The sequence below is a fragment of the Tamandua tetradactyla genome, chromosome 12, assembly GCF_023851605.1.
Source record: "Tamandua tetradactyla isolate mTamTet1 chromosome 12, mTamTet1.pri, whole genome shotgun sequence".
Classification (NCBI taxonomy): domain Eukaryota; kingdom Metazoa; phylum Chordata; class Mammalia; order Pilosa; family Myrmecophagidae; genus Tamandua; species Tamandua tetradactyla.
In genome coordinates, this window is record NC_135338.1 from 24,961,032 (window position 1) to 24,982,453 (window position 21,422).

The 21,422-nt window shown below is 41.8% G+C and overlaps 1 pseudogene; it reads left to right on the forward strand.

Moving 5' to 3' along the window:
- The first annotated feature begins 20,291 nt into the window (after nt 1-20,291).
- LOC143651274 (KATNB1-like protein 1 pseudogene) lies at nt 20,292-21,178 on the forward strand (annotated as a pseudogene).
- Nucleotides 21,179-21,422: the final 244 nt, after the last annotated feature.

Sequence of the window (21,422 nt, forward strand, 5' to 3'; positions counted from 1 at the left end):
CCCGCTGACTTGACAAGTGGGCTGGTGCCGACTAAATGCTGTTTACTAAGAAGAGAGGAGAATCCCGAACTCAGATCCAAAAGACCATCTAGACCAGGGATTGGTACACGACAGCCCAGGCACCAAATCCAGCTTGTTACCTGTTTCTGGTTTTGTTTTGTTGGTAAAATAAGGTATTATTGGAATGCAGCCATGTTCTCTCTATGTTTATATACTAACTAAGGCTACTTTCACCCTACAAAGACAGAGTGGAACAGGTGCACGGTTGTGGCCCTGTGAAATGAGACACACAGACGGACGCGGACACGTGTTGCAATCTTTCAGCAACCGCTGCGGAATGAGTCACACAGACACACAAGGCGTACAAGATGACTGCAGCCCCGAAGAGCTTCAGCTGCTTTATTTTATATCCTTTCTCACAGCTCTTTTGCTGACCAAGCCTGCTTTATTTGTATCATTCTCATTGCTTTCTTGTTATCTAGCAATCCTCCCTCCCAGATATCTAGGAAGCAAAAAAGGAACATTCCATACTTCGTGTACGCATCCTATACCCCCAGATAAGGCTGATAACCAGGAACTCACTGTTTGCAGCAGACCTCCTCAAGGCCACTCTGAAGCCAGTCACTCCCAATAAATTCCGCAGGTTTTCTACTAACCCATGGCTCCTACAGTGCACTGACTGTATAGTTCACAAAACCTAGAATATTTACTATCTGTCCAACACTTAAACTAGATAAGGAATTCCAGATTAGAAGATTTTAATTTATAGCAATTACAGTGCAAACAAGTTTAAAAAAAGAAAAAAGAGCGTAGTAACTTAGTCTATTTTAGAATGCTGGGGTGTCTCACAGAATAACCAAGTCTAGGGAAGGCAGCTGAGACTCAGGACCAGTCTAAACAGGATCTTTCTCCTCGTCTCTTACCTCTACTCCTGCGCATGGCCACGTCTCTCCAACGGAGACCAGCTTTCACTGCAAGGCAGGCAACACGGCTGCAGCAAGAATCCCAGCATGAGTTTGCTAGTTTTCACCAATCTTTGTTTTTTCACTCCTTCCCGAGCCCATAGAGAGACGACATCTCCCAGCCTCTTCTGTAGTTAAGAGAGTCCGTGGACTGAAGTCCAACTGGCAAAATGTGGGTGGAAGTGATATGAGTTGAGTCTGAATCAGACAGAGGTGATTCAGGGCTGGTGGCCTTCGCTATACTCTCGCTCTCTCTCTCTCAGGTCCTTGCAGCTGGGTGACTGAGCAGCAGGAGAGAAGAGTCTTAGATCCCCAAATCACCACTTTGAGGAGAGCTTCCCAGGTGAACAGCCTGATCCCATCAAACTTTGCATGGAAAAGGAATACATTTTTATTGGATCAAGCCATTAACGTTTCAGGATTTATTCATTTCCATGGCATGGCAATTCTTTCCTGATCAATATTTACATAACCTCTTAGTTAATCAACTGGCCTTGGATCAGAATCATGGGTGAGCATGACAGGAATTGATTCCAAGAATCAAGTGGATGCGATGTTTATGGTGGCAGTGCTCTCGATTCATGATGAATGGAGTTAGCCTAAGGACTAAGGAATGGAAGAGGGAACTGTGGCATATACATACAAGATACTACTGAGCAGCTGCAAGAAGGAATGAAGTTGTGAAGCTTGCAATGATGTAAATGAACCTTAAGGACAATGTGTTGAAGAAATGTCAGAAACAAAAAGACAAATATTATTATGCCTCCCTCCTAGGGACTAACTATAATAACAAACTCAGATAACTAAAGTCGAGAGCATGGGTTATCAGGTTGGGGCCTATTGTAAAGGGTGCTAGATTGTAAGCTCTTACAGCACTCACATATATTCAGGAGTGGTAACTGTTATTTTTAAATTCTGAGATACTGAGCTGTTTGTGTATAACCTGGTTGTTCCCTGAAACTTTTGGGTATTTATGTGACACCTGAGACTCTGAGTTAGAGCACTGGAAATCTGAAAGTCAGCATTACCACATACAGCAACTGTTTAAAAAGTTGAAAAGTAATCAGACTTCAACTGGAGATGAATGAAACTGATTTGGATAAGACTAGGGTAAATCAGAATACAGGTTAAAGGATGACATGGTCCATATGTTAAAACTTCAACTTCTGTGTGAAACCAACGGAAGAGATCTTTATTTAGTGCAAAATTTATATTTTGAGTAGTGCAGCATCTAATTTAACTTGTATGGTCAGTTTATTTGAACATCATAATTGCATGGAATATTGAATAGGGCACAAGATCTTGTTGTTTTGTACCATAGTGCGATGCTCTGATATAGCCAGAGTAATTTGGGCAGAGAATAAAAAAGCATTTGCAAAGTCCCCTTGCAGGACTGGGGAGAAAGTAGGAAATATTAAGCTTCCCCATTTGGGGAATTCCTGATATTCTCACAAGCAGTGGGGACAATCAATTCAATAGGCTGAGCCCTCGATCTTGGGGTTCACCCCTATGAAACTTATTCCTGCAGAGGAGAACCTAAGCTTACTTATAATTATGCCTAAGAGTCACCCCCAAAGAACCTCTTTTTTTGCTCAGATGTAGCCCCTCTCTCTAAGCCAATTCAGCAAGTGAACTCACTGCTCCTCCCCTTATGTGGGACATGACTCCCAGGGGTGTAAATCTCCCTGGCATTATGGGACAGGACTCCTGGGGTGAGCTGAGACCTGGCATCATGGGATTGAGAAAGCCTTCTTGACCAAAGGAGGGAAAAGAGAAATGAGACAAAGTTTCAGTGGTTGAGAGATTTCAAACAGAGTCGAGAGGTTATCCTGGAAGTTATTCTTATGCATTATACATATATCACTTTTTAGTTTGTGGTGTATGGGAGTGGTTGGAAAGAAGTACCTGGAACTGTTGAACTGTATTCCAGTAGCCTTGATTCTCGAAGATGATTGTGTAATTATATAGCTTTTACAGTGTGGCCGTGTGACTGTGAAAACCTTGTGTCTGATGCCCCTTTTATCTAGGATATGGACAGATGAATAAAAAGTAAAGATAAAAATAAATAAATAATGGGGGATAAAGGGTAAAAAATTGGGTAGATTGAAATACTAGTGGCCAATGACAGGGAGGGGTAAAGTATACGGTATGTATAAGTTTTTTCTTTTTACTTCTTTTTCTGGAGCAGTGCAAATGTTCTAAAAATGATCATGGTGATGAATACACAACTAAGTGATGATATTGTGAGCCATTGATTATACACTATGTAGGAACTGCATGTGTGTGAAGATTTCTCAATAAAAATATTAAAAAAGAATCAAGTGGATGGAATTAGGGGCACAGTTTCCAAAAGAAAGCTTAGAGAGTTCGTGGGGGATCGGGGGTGGGGGTGAGTTGGGATGGCAGTAGGAAATAAGAATGCTGGCCCTCTGAGCCTGAGAATATGGTGCTCTGAGAATGGTATTTTGAAAGCAATTCTGAGTCAGGATTCCTGGTAAACCACTAGAACATATCCTGAAGAGGGTATGTAGGGTTTTGAGAAAGGACCTTTAAAAACCCGTGGTCTGAGATTTCAAATAGAGTCAAGAGGCTATTCTGGAGGTTACTCTTACTCAAGCTTCAATTAGATCTTGCCAATTGCCAAATCCCAAGTAACAGTATTCGGGAAAACCCTAAAGAATACCAAGGGCTCTTTCTGAGTCTCTATAAAAGTTTCACTTACTAAGTTTACTTTTCAGAAAGCTAAGACCTTCAGATTGTTCCTATGCCAGATAAGCCCTGAAACTTACAGGTACCAGTCTCTCCAAAAGCATCGACCAGTTTGCATTCCCCTACCCTATAAGGTCAACACCCCTTTTCAATATGAAGAAGCTGGGTCATTGCCCAAATAGTCTTAAAGACTGGGAGAAGACTCAAATGAGAGGGAAGAGTTGTAACAGAGAAGATAGGATTTAATAAAAGAGTATGACTACTGAATCATAATATTGATATTTCTTTTTAGTCTCCAGTGTATTAGAGAGGCTAGAAGGAAATACCTGAAATTGTGGAACTATAACCTGAAATTCATTCTATAATAACTTGTTAACGTGTACTTTGAAATTTATCATTTTTCTGTATATATGTCATATTGCACAAGAAAAAATGTTTTTAAAATCAAACAAGAATATAAAGGAAAAGAAAATATAAAAACCGCTAATTCTTGCAAAAAAACAACCAAACAAACAAAAAACCTTTGCGGTTGAATTGAAGGATGTGGAGACATTTAATCTAGAAAATGGAAAGCATGGCCGGGACCCAGTGGCTCTCTTCAAATATGTAAAAAACTGTCCCATGACTGGGCCCCTGTGATGCTCCAAAGGGCCAAACTAGGCCCAGAAAGTGGACATGACAGGAAGGACAGATTGTAGCCCAACTTCAAGAGGAAAAACTAACCATTTCATCCAACTAGGAAAGACTCAGACTATCTTAGGAGGAGCTGAGCCGCTATGAGGACACGCCTGCACACTGTGAAGGCTGCTCGAGATGAGATTACATGGTATAGAGAGGACTGGTTGTCCTCTCTATACCATGCTAAGAATTACCTTAACTTTGGTTAAGAGGATCCAGGAGGAGCTAAGTACAGCACAGACCAAGGAAACCCTAATGTGGAGGAGGGTATCACCTAGCCTTGGACGTGGTCTGCATTGTCTGGAAACCAGTCTCTGCCCCCCAAAAAGCCCTGTGGGACAGACTATGGGCTCTAGTAGAGGGTCATTGTAGATGCACAGAAGACCCTGGGAAAGATGCTCTCTCTCAGTGCTCTCCTGCTGCTGATTCTTGAACCTGAGAGTAGGAGGCAGGACATGGTGGTGGTGGTGGTTGGGGGTATGTGTGTGGGCGGGGAGGGTTTGGGTGGGAGAAAGACCCATTCCAATGCCTTCAGTGCTGATGGACGGGGACAAAACACTCTCAGAAACAACTTGGAGGCTAATATTCTAGGTGGTATGGAATCAGGGGTCCTCTCCTCTCATTTTACCAATGGGGAAACTAAGATCCAAGGGGTGGGTGCAACTTGAGTTACTGGCAGGACCAGGATTAGAATTCTGCTATTCTAGATCTTAAAGGAAGCAGGACAGTATGAGATAGTGGTTAAGAGCACAGACTGGAACCAGGTCATCTAGATTTGAATCCTGACTCTACTGTTTACCATCAGTATGACTTGGGCAAGTTAATTTATTTCTCTATGCCCAGCTTCGCGTCTATAAGATGTGACTGGAGATAGCACCTAACTCAGAGGGTTGTTTTGAGGTTTGGATTGGTTCATATTTGTAAGGCTGAGAGATAGTAAGTAACTTGCCCTCGATGACAATGCTTGGAAGGGACAAAGTTGGGATTTGAAGTCAGATCTGCCTGACCCTGAAACCCAACTTCTCCTGCCCTCACCCTTGCCATGCTGCCTACCTCAGTAGTAGTACATGGAAATATTTTTGTCATCCTCTCAGGAAGGGCTCCCTTGCCTAAACTGTGTGTGCTAGAAGTTTGAGAAGCTTCCTTCCCCACACATGGGGATACTGAGTCACAGCGACACGTCACCACCCAGGAAGGAGCACTAAGTAGCTGAAGCCTGTGCCAGGTGTCTTTTTAGTCATCTCAAAATTACATTTGGTGAAAGTAACCAAACAGCATGCTCAAAAGCTGCTCAGATTATCCTGATGAACCTCAGGCTCTCGGCCACGGAGTGGAAGTGGCTCACCAAACTACCCTTTTCTTTGCTCTTAGGTACCTCTTGAGCATGTCAGCCACTGTGCAAGGAAGCCTGTGAGGGATGGAGCAGGACAGCAGGGAAGGGGCAGAACCAGGAAATCATCCCTATACCAAGCAGTGATCTTGCTTAACATACGTTGCTGAATCCTGGAGCAGCCTTCCCCTAGGTTGGCCATCACCTTCTTGTCCATCTGGGATGTATAAAGAGATTTTAGCTGAGCCTATTTTTTTTTCTTCTCAAGGTTGCTTCTGATGGACTGAGCTGTACTAGTCCCTGGTTGGTGACCCCTGTCTCCAGTGGTGGTGGGTTAGTTCAGAGCTGGGGGTGGAGAGAGGGATTGCTGAGTCATAAATGTGCAGAGAAGCAGCCATCTGCTGGGACTGGGCTGAGGGTCCCCGCAGGGAGCAATGTGGAAGGCAGCCTGGACAACCTGAACTCAGAGCTCAGCCAGGAGCAGCAGGGCGACACGGGAAGTAGCACGAGTGGCAGCAATGGTCAGTCCTGGCTCCATCCGCCAGCCAGCTGACCTCCAGCAAGCTAAACTCTTTGAGACTCAGTTTTCTTGTTTGCAAAATGGAAAAGAGTCAGATCTCTCTTTCTCTCTTTTCAAATGCAATTTTATTGAGGTATGGTATGTATTCACATACCATGTAATCAACCAAATTTTACAATCAGTGGTTCACAGTATCATCATATAGCTGTGCATTCGTCATCACAATTGATTTTTTAACATTTTCATTACTCCCAAAAATAAAAATAGAAATGAAAGTAAACTAAAAGTAAAAAAAGAACACCCAAAACATACCATGGCCCCTCCCCCCGTTATTCATTTTTTTTTTGTCTTTTTTTTTCTTACTCCTCCATGCATACACTAGATGAAGGGAGTGTCAGTCACAAGGTTTTCACAATCACACAGTCACACCTTAAAAGCTCTACAGTTGTTCAATCATCTTCAAGAATCAAGGCTATTGAACAAGTCAACAGTTTCAAGTATTTCCCTCTAGTCTCTCCAATACACCAAAAACTGAAAAGAGATATCTATATACTGCATAAGAATAACCTCCAGAATGACTTCTTGACTCTATTTGAAATCTCTCAGCCACTGAAACATTTTTATTTTCAGGTGCTTGGTCTGGGAATCAAACCAGGTCTCTCACAATGGAAGGCCAAACGTTCTACCACTGAAACACCCACGCACCCCTAAAACTTTCTTTTGTTTCATTTCTCTTACCCCCTTTTGGTCAAGAAGACCTTCTGAATACCACCATGCCGGGACAGACTTCCCCTTAGTGCTAGCCACAGACAAGGGCTGGCTTGAGGGTAACACAGTTTGAGGGTAAGAGGCTGGCTTCCCAGGGCAGAACTGCTTGGGTTCAAAGTCTGGCTCTCTCACTTACTGCCGCATGATGCTGGGGATGTATGCAACCTCTGTAGTCCTCAGTTTCCTCATCTGTAAAATGAAATAGGATTATTTAAATGCTTCCTGCAACTATGAGGATTTCAATGGCTTAATACTTGCAAAGCACTTAGAACAGAGCTTAGCACAAGACACAGGCATCTCTCAAGTGCACAGCTGACATTCTTGTTCATCCTTCTAGGCCCATGCAGCTTTAAATGTCCAAATTCCTTTCTAGCACCTAGTAAGCAAATCCTCTTTGAAATTGTCATCCCTTCTTCCTGCTAAGTAGAGAACCTTAAATCTATTTTTATTCGTGTGGCACTAAATGCACAGGATCCCCTGACCATTCCTCTTTCCAGTCTCAGGCTCCCTTCTCCAAATGTCAGCAGACTCTATCCCTGCTCCTGTTTGCAGCCTAGGGCACTTCTGGGGCTTCCGGAGTGTGTAGAGCTCCAAACACCTGTCCAATGCACTCTCTACTCTGAGGGTATTCATTCATTCATTAAACATTAATGTGACTCTAAAGATAACCTTTGGGCACTGGTAGCATAAATATGACTAGCCAAAGTCTCTGCCCTCTCAGTGCCAAGAGGTGGGGAGACAAAAAAAAGTAAGAGAACAGATCATCAACATAAACTTTAATAAATTTAACAATAAGAGGAAGCCCAAGGAAGCAAAGGAACACAAAGGAGGGGTCTTGTAATGGTTAAATTCACATGTCAATTTGGCTAGGTTATGGTGTCCAGTTGTTTGGTCAAGCAAGCACTAGCCTAATTGTTACTGTGAGAGTATTTTGTGGATTTAAATCATTAGTTAGTCGATTGCATCTATGAATGATTATGTCTACTATCAATAAAGGAGATTGCCTTCAGCAGTAAAACCTGTCTCCTCATCCAATCAGTTGATGGCTTTAAAGGTAGAGGTGATGATTTCAGCAGTAAGAAAGAATTTTTATCTGTACTACAGAGAAGTAGCTTCTCCTGGGGAATTTGACATCATCTCATTGAGTTTCCAACTTATGGCCTTGCCCTGTGGATTTCAGGCTTGCCAATTCCCATGGTTGCATGAGCTAATTCCTATAATAAATCTTTTACTATTCATACAGATATAGATAGATACAGATACTGAAATAGATATATAGATATATATCTCCTGTTGGCTCTTTCTCTGGAGAACCCTGATGAATACAGGCCCTACTCAGGCTGAGGGGTTGGGAACAGTCTCCTGGAGGAGGTGACTTCTTGGCAGAGTCCAGAAGGAGAACTTGCCCTGGACCAGGGCCCTCTAGTGGACACACCTGGATGCCATTGGCCCATCAGTTGCTGCTCTGACTTCACAAGAGGAAGAGGCTGACTCAGGTCTGGCTGCTGCTCCTCAGCCCAGCCTCATCCTACCCACTTTCCTCTTTGCCCTCCTTATTCCAGCCACCCTCTCTGCCCCTTAGTATCTCATCCAGTTCTTATCAGACAAAGACCATGGATTCTTTTGCCTGATGTGTTCAACAACCAATTTCTGAGACACTAGGGTTTCAAAGAGAGAGAGTATATTACTAGGTGCATAGTAGGAGAGCAGATACCCAGCAGCCCAAAAGCTGTCTCCCTGAACTGCAGTAATTCTGATAGTTTTATTAGAGAAAAGATGGGTAAAGTTTAGGATAATGAGCACAGTAGCCCCAGATGATGTAATTAGAGCTGATCTAATTATTGAGCATGTGTAGATTGATTACATGCTTGGTCATGGAATGTATGTAAGAAAATGGTGGAAGACATATAGGTCACCTGTAGATTAAAGTCTAAACTATTGCATATGTCAGGTGGGCCCATTTGGGTTAGATCCAGTCTCAGTTATCAAGATTACTTTGGGCTGGGGGTGGGTTAGTTCTGGGCTGACCCAAGACCCTTCATTAATAAACATTAGGAACTGTCTTTAGTGATTACAAGACTCCAAATTTGAAATACCAGATAACTGGGTACAAATGAAGGTTAGTCACAAGGTTTTTACAATCACAGAAGCAGAAGATAAGGGCTATAAAATCATTGTCAGAGATCAAGGCGGGTGGATTACAATTTAGACATTTCAGGAATTTCTTTCTGTCTACTCCTATATACCAGAAAGCAAAAAGGATCACCTATATAATGATTCAGTAATGAAAATCATTCCTTTAATCCTGATTTCCTGGTTACACCATCATGTTCTCTCCACAGCCTAGCCATATCCTGTTTCTACAGTTTTCTTTCCTTCCCACTTCGGATAGAAGTTAATGGTTTTTTTCTTTTAGATCTTGGCTCAACTGTGACTTTCTTTCAGAAACCTTCCCTGACCTCCCCGACTAGGCCAAATACCTTGTTAGAGACTCTCATTGAATTATACATCCCTGTTTTGTAGTCCTGACGTGTACATTACATGATTAATTCTCATCTTTCCAACAGATCCAAAACAGGGTTGACTAATCAAGATGGCAGAGAGAGAAGTTTCAGGGCTCCATCCCTCCACAGAAGCTCTGAGCAAGCAACAAGAACTGTCAGAAATATCTTTTTCAATGCCCCAGGAAACAGTTAAGAACTACAGTAACATGATTGAGTGCCAAATCAAGCAAAAAGCTACTTAAAAGCAGGAGGAGCTTGTGGTGCCCTGGCTGGCCCTTCCTTCCCCCTCATTGACTCACCATGGAGTCAGCCCACATTTCTAATATGGATCTCTGGTCCCAGCTCCTGTGCACATACTGGGAGCACATATGTCTGACACAATCAGTCTGGTGGTGGCTTGAAGGACTCACTGACCCAGAACTTTTGCCCTGTGTGCAGAAGGCAGCTCACAGAGCTCTCTTACAGAATGCTGTGTGAGAGCAGGCAAGTGGCTTCCTGTACAGAGGATTGCTGGCTACAGGACATAGAACGCAGTGCCTGAGACTGTGAAGAAACTGTTTTCTAAAGAACAGGGAACATTCATACCCTTGTAAAAAGGGGAGTTCCTAGGACCAAACATGCATGCCCAAGACAAGATGTATACATAAAAATGACCACGGAGGCCCCTATTCTTTTGTCTGAAGCCATTCTCTAAATTTATTGGATGGATAAGCTTTAAAAAAGAGCACTTGCATAGGTAAATATGCAAGGACTGAAAAAGGTAATTTCTTTTTTTTTTCTTCTTTCTGTCTCTCTCTTTTTAAATTAACTCCTGGCGTTCAAGGAAAGCACTGTCATAACACTAGCTGATTATAGCTTAAGGAACAGATTCCTTATAGTCTTAATTCTAGCAATAACATACTAAGATATTAAAATGTCCAGGTTTCAACAAAATATTACAAAACAAACAAAGAAACAGGAGGCAATGACCCATGCAAAAGAGAAGATTAAAGCATTAGAAACCATCAATGAGGAGGATCAGACCTGGGACATTCCAGACTAACACATAAAAAAATGCTCAATAAGCTAAAGCAAAACATGGAGACAGAACTAAAGGAAATCAGGAAAACAATAGATGAATACAAAGAGAATATCAATATACAGATGAAACTTATGAAAAGGAACCAAACAGAGCTGAAGAACATAGTGACAGAAATAAAAATTCCCTCAGTGGGAATTCAATTGGAACTGACAGAAGGAAGAATCAGTGAGCTTGAAGATAGACAATTGAAATCATCCTGGTTGAGGAGCAGAAAGAAGAAGGAGTGAAGAAAAGTAAACAGAGCCTGAGGAACCCATGGGTCACCATCAAGTGTACCAATATATGCATTTTGGTAATCCCAGGAGAAGGAAGAAAGGAGCAGAGGGAAGATTCAAACAAATAATTATGGTTGAAAACTTCCTGAATTTAGTGAAACACATGAATATACACATTCAAGAGGCTTAATGAACTCCAAACAGACTCACAGCATGTTATGTTATAATCAAAGTGACAAATGTCAAAGATAAAGAGAGAATTCTGAAAGTCACACAAGAGCGAAGCAACATATCACATACAAGGGAGCCTCGATAAGACTAAGTGTAGATTTCTCATCAGAAATCATGAAGGCAAGAAGGCAGTGAGAAGACTTATTTAAAGTGCTGACAGAAAAAAAAATTGCCAACCAAGAATTCTATATCCAGCAAAACTGTCTTTCAAAAATGAGAGCAGGATTAACACATTCCCAAATTTTAAAATGTTGAGGGAGTTCGTCAGCATTAGATCAGTCCTACAAGAAATGCTAAAGGGAGTTTTGCAGGTTGAAAAGAAGGGCACTAAATAATTCATTGAAGCCATGTGAAGAAATTAAAATCACTGGTAAAAAGATGGGCATTTATAAACACCATACTATTGTATTTTAATTTGCAACTCCACTTTTTACTTCTTATAGGATCTAAAAGCAAATGCATAAAATGTAATGAAAAGATCAGTGGTTTGGGATTTAATGCATAAATATACAATTTGTGACAAACACAGTTAAAGTAAAGGTGGGGTGACAGAAGGATGTAGGAAGAAAGTTTAAATTGGTATCAAAGCAAGTGAGATTATTATTGATTTACAATGTTAAATTTAAGCCCTGTAGCAACCACAAAGAAAACATCAGAGAATATGCAAACTCATAGAAACAGAAAGTAGAGTACAGGTTACTGGGGGGTGGGTGTTAGTGTGTGAATATAGGGTCAATGGGTAGTTAATGCAAAATGAGTGTAGGGTTTCTTTTTGGGGTGAAGGGAAAACTCTAGTTATGGATGGTGGTAAGCTACTGCAATATTGTGAATGCAACTAATCCTACTTAATGGTATGCTATACGATTTGGAATGGGAAGATTTATGTTGTATATATATTTTCCCACAATTTAAAAAAGAAAAGAAAAATAAACTTGAGATAATGTCAATTAAATGCAGTGCATGATACTGGATGAGATTTAGAAATGGAAGAGAAAAAGCTCAAAAGGACATTATGGAACACAAGAAAAAGTTGGATTAGAGAATATAATCTTTATATCAATATCAAAGTTCTTGAACATGATCATTGCACATAAGGTGACAACATAAGTGAAATTCCCTAATCACCGGAAATGTACATGGAAGCATAAGTATTCAAGGAATAGTAATGTGTACAACTTGCTCTCAAACATTCAGAAAATAGACAGGTGGATAGATAGACGGATAGATAGATAGATAGATAGATAGATAGATAGATAGATAGATAGATAATAGATAATATATGAGCGATAGAAAGAATGAGAAGGAAAAGTGCCAAAATGTTAAAATTGATGAATCTGGGATCTGGGGGGTGGGTATGTTGATATTCTTCGTATCAGGTTTGTATTATTTTTTGCAATGGTCCTGTAAGTTTGAAATGATTTCAAAATAAAAAGTTTAACAACAACAACAAAAAAACAGGATTGAAAGAATAACTGAATGAATCAATTAATAAATTAATAACAGACTAATAAGGCAGGAGAATTTCTACATTAATCTTGAGAGACTATGGAAATTTCTGCTTCATTTTATAAGTCATTTATAATCATCACTTATTTATAAAAATTATATATAATAATATTGCAAGGGGGTTCATTTTGCTCATTCAACAAATATTAATTAAGCACCTGCTTTAGGTTTTCAGTTCAGCCCTGGGATGGCACAGTTCTCAGCCCTGGGATGGAAAGCAGTAGAAGAGTTAAATGTGGTCCCCACCCTGTGGAACTTACATTTGGATGAAGAAGATAGAAGATGAAGAGACAAGTAAAGGCATCAGGAAAGAAGCGACAGACTGGAAAGTGATTGTCACAGGCCCATAGCTGCAGGAGGAAACTTCAGAGGCTTGCCCTGTAGGAGTTCACATTGACGTAAGAAATACAAGGGACATCCCTGAGAGACCAGCTAATGGGCCCATCTCCCTAACACCAGCCCAGTATCATTGTTTCTGAATAACCCCTGAGCAGCAGACCGACTACCCCAGGAAAACCTGTGGCGCTCTACCTGGCTGCAGGTGGAGAGGGCACACCTGCTCCCTGGTGCCAGGTATCCCTCTTAGCAAGGCAGAGTGTGACTGTTGGCTGCTGAGTCCCCTGTGGTCTGGCATTCCCCGGCCTCAGCAGCCAGGAGCTGGAAATGAGGGTGGGGCTGGCCAGTCTGTTGTGACAGTGAGTCCTGCAGCCCTTGAAACCTGAGGAGATGGGCTTAGGTCAGCACTGACCTCTGCTCCCCAGGCTGGGGTGAGCTTCTGGCTTCAGATGTTTGCAGCCCCGAAAAAGGGAGAGAGGGAGAGGGTGTCAGGATGGGGACTGCCCTGGGGAGGACAGATGGGCAAGGTGGAGCTGAGTGGGGGGTTAGGGGCCTCCTCCTCAGGCTCATATCTGATGGGATGATGTACGGTTCCTGCCCCTTTATGGGCTCATGCCTGAGATCATTTGGGCAATATTTTGTTCTTTCTAAAGCACTTGTCAGAATCTCAACTGTTCCTCCCTACAGATCCTATGAGTTCCATGAGAACATTAATTGTCCCCGTATGATGGATGGGCAAGGAGAGACAGAAAGAGGTTAAGAGGTTAAGTGATTTGCTTAAGGGGGAGCTAGGCAGAACCAATGTCCATGTCTTGTTTGGACCTTTTGCTAACCCCCTAACAAGGGGAATCAGGAAGTGTTTGTTTTTTTTTAAGTAAAATTACTTTTTTTTTTACAGACAGTATTTTTTTCTTGTATGTTGTACACCGGGGGTCACATTTCATTCTTTTTCCATGTGATTATCCCATTATCATATAGCACCATTTGTTTAATTTTTTTTTCTTTCTGGGAGTGCATGGGTAGGTAATTGAAGCCAGGTCTCCCACATGGCAGTGAGAATTCTACCACTGAGCTACCCTTGCACCTCGGGAAGTGGTATTTTACACCAATTATAAAATATAATTATATATTTATTAATAATATAATATATGTTATTATATTATTTGCCCTCCTAGAGAGCAAGACAAGCCTCTGAAGTTTCCTCCTGCGGTGGCGGGGCTGTGAATTAATAATACAAACCTGATAAAATATAAAATAATGGTTTACCCTGACCATTAGCATCTGATAGCAAACCTTGAATGAATTATGGAAGGCTGCATGGAACTCAGGACCTTGAATTTCCGATTCATTATTTCATTTTTAGCACCTTCTTGAACAGAACCAAAACCCTTGCCAGGCATTCGGATAGATCAGAGAACTACTTAAAGTTTTTATTTTCGCCACTGACGTCATTTCTTGTGCAAATCTTGACAAGTCCTATTTAGAAGGTCTTACTCGCTGGATGCAAACTCAGCTGAGTTTGAAGTTTAACAGCCTCCTTAGTTACACATAAGCTTCTTGAGGGTCAGAGACACAGCTTGTGCTTCTCAGTATTCTCCAAGCACCAAGGAGCACCCTGTTTCCACACAAGCCTTCAATAAACCCAAATAGATTAACTGATCTGAAATAACACATACATAATCAAAGCACCTGGAAAGACAATCTTTGGGAGGCTGTCAGCCAGCTGGGGGCTCAAGGGACCGGTGATTTCAGATCAATGTGCTCACTCATCCCCAAGGCAAATTTTAAAGCAAATGACCGAAGCTTTTTTTTCTTAAAGGATTATTTTAGAATAGTTCAAAATTGGAAACACACAAACAACCAGCATAAGGGGAATAGCTAAACTAACTGGATTGTATTAAGATTCTGGGAGACTTTATAGTTATTTAAAATAACAAGTATGCCCTTGTTGGTGCCTTAATTTGGACATTTCTATAGACTTGCTTTAATTGTCTATAGAAATGTCTAAGGACATTTTCATGGCCTTAGAAGCATAAACTAGCAACTTATTAAATTCCTCTTTTTAAAAGCCAAGAAAAAAAATAATAATAACAAGTATTTTGTCTATTTCAAATGGAGAGCTGCCCCCAGGTACCAAAGTGGGAAAAGCAGAATCTGAAAAAAATGTAGAAATGTACATACATACACTTAGAAAGATGAAAAGAAAATTTAAGTTGACTATTTCATTACTCCTTTTTTATTTGGTTTTATTTTTGGTTTTGATAGAGTTCAAAGCAAAGGAAATGGTTGTTACAGAGTCATGCCAGCCACATTGTGTGGTGTGATGGGAAGAGTCCCTGGCCGGAAGACCTAGTGCTCTGCCAATTAGGGACAATACAACCTTGAAGAAATCACAATACAGATCCTCACTTTCGTTATCTGTGAAGGGAACCATAATACTTGTCCTGCCTGTCTCACAAAGTGAAGATCAAATGAAATCATGAGATGATGAATGAGAATGCTTTGTAAACCACGTGGAATCTGAGAGAGAATTTTTATACATCTTATCCACAATGCAAGAGCTGCCATTTCACAAGGGACTCTCTAAGCTAAAGAGGCCCATATTTACCATTCCAAGATCCAATGCCCTAAAAAACAAATTTCTTTTTTCTTTTTTTGAGGGGGATAGTGGTGATGAGGAGAGTTGGAGCCAAGATTCATTTGGCTATAACACCTGCCTTCAATCTCACTTGGTGTAAGGTCCTTTAGAGATTTTATTTACTCTACTTAGTATGAATATTCATAGTTTCCGTGTTTGACTATGGAGGGTTGACCAACATCTGACTTGGGAGTTTTAAAATATACATCATACAAACATTATTACCTTTATGAAATCCAAAAAATCTTGCAAAATCTCAATAATTTGTGATAAGACATCATGGATCTATACTAAGTATAATAGAACTGTTTTATTTAACTTAACCTTCACAATAATCCTACAGAGTGGGTATGTGGATGTATACAGGTTAAGTGATTTGCCTTCCTATAATAATAAGTGACTAAAAGATTAGGAGCATTCCAAAATCCATGGTTTTGGCCACTATAACTGCACCAGCAGGAGTCCAAAAATTCTTGCTGGATGGCATCTGCTTTCTTTCGACATGTGAGACTAATGAAGGAAAATATATCTTCTAATATCTGACATCAAATGCATGCTAAACACATGCAGGCACTGTCTTATATAATCCCCACTACCCTTGGAAGTATGTACTGTTATTGGCCTCATTTTTAGTTGAGGAAACTGAGGCTTGGACAGACTACACACCCAAGTGAGTCAGGGATTCAAACTCAGGTCTAATGACTCCAAAACCTGGGAATTTGAATCTTTCATTGGGCAATCAAGAAGTTCTCTGGGGATCATGTAGTGTAGATGGCCACATTCTGGAAAGAATGAGAAAGGGGCTGGTTGCAAACAGAGTGTTCAGCAATCTGGTTCTTTCCATTTCCTGGCCCCTCCCATTCCTTTCCCCTTACCCTCCCTCCCTCTGGATGATAAGGTCAACTGTTATTTCACGGAGATAAAATGTAAGCTTAGGTTGTGTGTCAAGTGCCTTCAGCAAAGTCATAGGAAGAAAAAAACATATATAGATAACTAGAAGGGATGAGCAGATATGTTCAATCAAAAGGAGAAGACAAGTTGTTTCTGAAGATGCTCAGAGAGCCCAGGCAAAGACAGAAAAGATGAGATACTTCTGCAAAGCATGCTGTATCAGTTTGTTAAGCTTCAAGAATGCAATATAACAGAAATGGAACAGCTTTTAAAAAGGAGCTTTAATAAGTTACAAGTGTACAGCTCTAAGGCTTTGAAAATGCCCAAATTATGGCACCAACAAGAGGATACCTTCACTCAAGAAAGGCTGATGCCATCTGGAACACTTCTGTCAGCTGAGAAGGCATGTGACTGGTGTCTGCTGGTCCTTGTTCTTGGTTCCATTGTTCCCTGCTTCTCCTGCCAGTGGTTTCCTCTCTAAGCATCTGTGGGCCTTCACTTAGTTCATCCAGGACTCAACTCTGGGTTCTGGTTTGCTTAACATCTCTTGGGAAGGCACTTGGAGACATCTGCTGGGCTCTGCCCGTGTCTAGGTATCTGCTACCTCTGTTGGTATTCCAAGCATCTCCAAGCATCTGTGTCTCTGTCAACTCTGAAGCAACTGTTCTCCAAGCATCTTCATGTGCATCCTCAGTTTTCTTCAAAATGTTCCCTCTTTTAAAAGACTCTGGTAAACTAATCAACACCCACCTTGAATGGATGGAGTCACATCTCCATCTAACTAAAAGGCCACACCCACAACTGGACGCATCACATCTCCCTGGATATAATCTCATCAAAAGGTCCCTGGGGCCTCTGTGGAGATAATCTAATCAAAAGGGGTTCCACACTACAATATTGAATCAGGATTAAAGGACATGGGTTTTCTGGGGTACAGAACACTTTCAAAATGGCACAGGTGCCATCTAGTCCTGCTGGTCATCAGGCTGAGACCTTGGGAGAACAATAGAGTGAAAGTCAGCAAAATATCAACTAATGTAAATTTCTAAGGGGGTCCAAGGAAGAGGCATGCCCTTTGGTGTTGAGGAAGTCCAGGCAAGGCTTTAACTCTGGCCTTGGCCCTTGGCACTGGTTCAGCAGGTCAGACTAGCCCAGTAGTTGCAGGTGAGCAAGCCAGGGAGGCTGTGGGCACTAATTATTCTGGACTCACCTAGAGAGATGTGGCAGACTGTCTGCCCCTAAAGGATTCCTGGAGATCTACTGCAGAAAAGGACAACTCCTCAATCAGCTGGATCAGGTCTGGACCCTGGGGAATATGCAACATTTGACAGGTTATGATTTGCATTTCTGGGAGCTTTACAGTTTATAAAACAGGAACTTAGTATGGGACACCCGTATGTGGGGCCTCCTTCAGCTTTCAGAATAGTCATCCAAAGACTCACGACCTGTCAGGGATGGCAAGGGGATTAGACAGATGGTATTAGCTCAAGGTATGAGCAGCATCCTATGCAGATTAGAGGAAGGGAGCTTGAGGGCTAAAGATATGGATCACAAGCGACAGAAGTTTAAAAATAAGTCAGGTGGGTAGCCAAGATCTGGATTGTCAACACACAGAAGGTTCTCACTGCTGTAAGAAGAGTGGGGAGAGGGGTTGGTTGCAAGCAACAGAACCAACTGACTAACATCATAAAAAAGGAATTTATGGAAGCCTCTGACAAGCACCTGACAGAGTTGAAAGAAAGGTTGAAGAACAAGTTTTAAAAACAACAACAACACCTCTAGGGATACGGGTATCAGGAATTATTGGACAGTCGAGTCAGAATTTGTATTGAGATTAAAATTAAAGAGAAAGAGGCTTGATTGTCCTCGTTGGGGTCAGGGGTCTGCCCTTGGCATGGGGTGAGAAGGACCCACTGAGACTATATCCCATGGGAGAGGGGACTTTCCCCAAAGCAGGAATTAAACTGTATTGCAGTTAGTGAGGATTTTTTTATGGTTCCACTACTAAGGTCACCAACTCATTCCAGTTTACCCAAGACTTTCCTGGTTTTGGCAATGAAAGTTCTATTTCCTGGGAACCCCTATTCTTGGGTAAAAGGGGATCTCTGGACACCTTAAAACCAACAGTGTGGTGGGCAAGAGTTGGCCAGTGAAAATTCCGCCAATGGCAAGGATGACTACAAGCTTTTTGGTAACAGATTCTATTTTGAGATGTTTGCTGCGCTGAACTGGGATTTAACCCCCCCTCCGGTTGTCTTCAAAGGAGTAACTTTTATACTCAGCCTCTGGGGAGGTGAGAATGTACTCCCGTGAAGTAACCCAAACAGAATCAAATCTGAACTAAATCCATTGAACTAAATTTCCGAGGAGCTCAATGTCTTGTTAAATGTCAAACAGACTATAAGCGGCAGACCCAGGGTTAGAACTAAAGTCTCAAGGTCTGTCTGTGCTGTTCTTGCAGTCTTCGCTGCTCTCATTGTCCCACATTGCCAAAGCTCGGACTTAATGGTCTGTGAACAAGATGGGACCTAAAGGGCCCAACTCTCCAAGGAGAGACTGGGCAGGGTGTGTCTGTCTATGTGCGCCTGTGTGCCTCCGTGTGTGTGTGTGTGTGTGTGTATGTGCGCCTGTGTGCCTCTGTGTGTGTGTGTCTGTGTATGTGCGCCTGTGTGCCTCTGTGTGTGTGTCTGTATATGTGCGCCTGTGTGCCTCCGTGTGTGTGTCTGTGTATGTGCACCTGTGTGCCTCTGTGTGTGTGTGTCTGTGTATGTGTGCCTGCGTGCCTCTGTGTCTGTGTGTGTGTGTGACGAGAGAGGGGGCAGTTTAGTTTGTGCAACCCTGCAGAAACCAGCCTGGTTCAATTGACCATGGCAGAAGTGTTCAAGTAACATGTACAGAGAAGGGTTTGGAGGAAACAGACACATCCGTCATGCTGACTCCAACCTACGACCTGGCCCCTGGGAGGACAGGACACATGCTAAGAATATGAGAGGCCCTGGCTCTGCCTACAACCTTCCCCAACCTGGTCCCAAACATGCAAATTCTCTGGGGCGTGCTGGGCTGACGCCATAACTCTCCTTTCCAAAGAGCTCTCCCCTCCATCTCTCCTCCCCATCAGCCTCCAACCCTGCCTCTCGTTCTAATCTGCATCCTATGCTCCTCCTCATCCCATTCTTTCTTTCTCTCTCTTTTTTTTTACATTATTATAGTGAAATATAACATACATACAAAGCAAAGAAAGAAAAAAGAAATACTTTTCAAAGCACACTTCGACAAACAGTTATAGAACAGATCCCAGAGTTTATCATGGGCTACTATGACACCATCTCCGATTTTTCCTTCTGGCTGCTCCTAAACACTGAAGGCTAGATGGAATATTAATATAGTGACTCAGCAGTCATACTTGTTTGTTAAATTCCATTCTCTCTGTCATACCTCCTCCTTCTTCCCTGATCTTCTCCCAGTCTATAGGGAACCCTGAGCAACACCCATTCTGACTTTTTCATGTTGACAAGGTGGTGTCAACCTGAAACGGATAGGGGGATATAATTAATTGATAATCTTGGAGAGGCTGGTTCCTCTGGGTTTCAGTATTTATCTGACCTAGGATAAAGTATAGGTTCTAGGAAAGCAAATTTAGTGCATGAAACCTTTATAGAGTCTCAGTTCAATCCCTAGTCATCAAAGAATCAACAGGTGTGATGCTGGTTGGGGTTCAGCAAACTATGGTAATCAGCACTATCTAATTGAAGCTTGCGTAAGAGTAGCCTCTTGATCCCGGCGGGCGGCCCGTGCGGCCGCGTTTGAATGGCCCAGAGTGGGGCCCGGCCTGGATCCGAGGGACGCTTTAGGCAGGCGGGCGCGGTTCATCATCAGCTGAACTGAGGCGCCATGGTACCATGAGGCGCCGGAATTTAAGAGATTATGGCATCTGAAACCCACAATGTTAAAAAACGGAACTTTTGTAATAATATTGAGGATCATTCCATTGATCTTCCTAGAAAAAGGATCTCTAATTTCACTAATAAGAACATGAAGGAGGTTAAGAAATCTCCAAAACAGTTGGCTGCTTACATAAATAGAACAGTTGGACAAGCTGTGAAAAGCCCAGATAAACTACATAGGGTGATCTATTGCAGAAAGAAAATTCATCATCCTTTCCCAAGTCCTTGTTACAGAAAAAAACAGTCCCTTAGAAGTGGGGGCTGTGACATGGCAAATAAAGAAAATGAAGTGGCTTGTACTGGCCACATGCCTGAAAAATTACGCCTTGATAGTCGAACATATTTGGTTAACTCCAGTGATTCTGGTTCTTCACAGACAGAAAGCCCATCATCAAAATATAGTGCGTTTTTTACTGAGGTTTCTCAGGACCATGAAACAATGGCACAAGTTTTGTTCAGCCGGAATTTGAGATTGAATGTAGCTTTAACTTTCTGGAGAAAGAGAAGTATAAGTGAACTTGTGGCCTATTTGGTGAGGATAGAAGATCTTGGAGTTGTTGTGGATTGCCTTCCTGTGCTCACCAATAGTTTACAGGAAGAGAAACAATACATCTCACTTGGCTGCTGTGTAGATTTGTTGCCTCTAGTAAAGTCACTACTTAAAAGCAGATTTGAAGAATATGTAATAGTTGGTTTAAACTGGCTTCAAGCAGTCATTAAAAGGTGGTGGTCAGAACTATCATCCAAAACAGAAATTATAAACGATGGAAATATTCAGATTTTAAAACAACAATTAAGTGGATTATGGGAACAGGAAAACCATCTTTGGTTCCAGGATATACTGGCAGTATTGCTAAGGATATAGATGCGTATTTATTACAATTGCATTGAGAAGTTTCATCTACTAAAGACTGCTTGGTTATTCAAAATATCCCTGGACTATCTGATTTCCAAAAAAAAGTCTCATCTGAGAACTGTGAACTGTAAAGAAATCAAGTCAAAACATTTTTTTCTTTTAAAAAGCCACATAATGAAACCACTAATGAACCTCTTAACAATCTACTTCACATTGAAGTGGAAAATATCCAAAAGGAGCAGCTTCAACTTCA